Consider the following 1,475-nt stretch of genomic DNA (forward strand, 5'->3'; position numbering starts at 1 on the left):
TATATATATATATTTGCTCCGACAAGCAAACCATCATACAAGCTGATAAAACATTTTTAACAGTAGTTGGCAGCAGTATAAAATGTTCTTACTGAGTTAAAGCACATGTGGTCTATCGAATCGTTCTAGCCAAATTTGATCATACATGATCATACTTGCCGTATGTGATTTCAACAGGCCACAACACTGCAGCTCTACAACATTCATTTATTTTTGTGGTCATTTTTACCAGTCATTTGTTAAGCATTTTTTTTTTTTTTCTTCTTCATGTATATTTAGGAAACTTTTTTTGTCTATATGTTTGCAAAGGACCAAACTTTTGCTCTCAAATTTCCCCAAAATATATATAATTGTGATTATATATACAGTTTAGCTGATTTGTTTGCCGGGAATAGATTATTACATTACAGTATAATCTTGGCTTGTTCAGCCCTCAAATCCACTTTAAATCAGTAAGATGTGTACATTTACTATAAAATATACCCTGTATTCATCATTAATAGTGCAAATTGCAAGGTTTAGATATACTTTTGTTTAGTATATTTCAACTTAATATTTGTTTTTCTGTAAGTACTGATCATTGTTTTTATAGGTATCCTTGTCATTTTTATGTGTATGCCTTAATTTTATCAGCGCTGAAATACCGGTTTCTTTCTCTTTCTCCCTTCATGTCAGTGTTTTTCAGTATTTGGTTTTCTTAAGCCTTTTTTTCCGCATGGAACCCAGTACTCGTTATTAATGAACTGTTAACATGTATTACGTAAGACATTGTTATGTATGTTCTGAAATAATTCACGTTTTCCTTCGTCTTGCATTGTGGTTCCATATAATGATTTTGTTTAATATGCACAGACAAGACTGATAGGTGAATTAAGAAAATATCAATGTCAAGAACACTTTGTATCTCTATCTTGTTTACTAAATTCAGACTGTTATACCTGAGCCTTTGTATTTTTTTTTTAAAAAAGCATTGGAGTCAATGTTGATACAATTCTGCAAAGTTACTTTCAAAAGCCCAAATGACGCACTATACACTGCACTCATACACTATGTACTCAAACATGTAGTGTATGAATAATATAAGGTTATTTTGTCATTCATAATCGGAGTCTGATAGCCCCTCCCCCTTCGCTACACAATTAGGGACTTTAAGCAACAACAGCTGATGGAACGGCAACGGCGATCTGACGTAAAATGTTAACTGCCGTAGCCAAAGAGCGGAAAAATAACTAAGCAACAGCAACAACCTAGAGGACGGTGGAACATTCAATCATTTATCATTAGCGTAATAAAAAATGTCATTTAAACGGGCAAGAGAAAGCTGTTTTTTGCATTAAAGACAACTTATTGTCAGAAGAAGAGTTTTTAGTCTTGTATGATGCCAATAAGTCTAAAAACCTAGATTTACCATGCAAAATATACTTGCCTCTTAATCTGTCACGTAGTAGCGACTACGGCAAATTAGCTGTACTCCC

Source organism: Sinocyclocheilus rhinocerous, unplaced genomic scaffold (genome assembly GCF_001515625.1).
Source record: "Sinocyclocheilus rhinocerous isolate Xijiao unplaced genomic scaffold, SAMN03320098_v1.1 scaffold72, whole genome shotgun sequence".
NCBI classification, from domain to species: Eukaryota; Metazoa; Chordata; class Actinopteri; order Cypriniformes; family Cyprinidae; genus Sinocyclocheilus; species Sinocyclocheilus rhinocerous.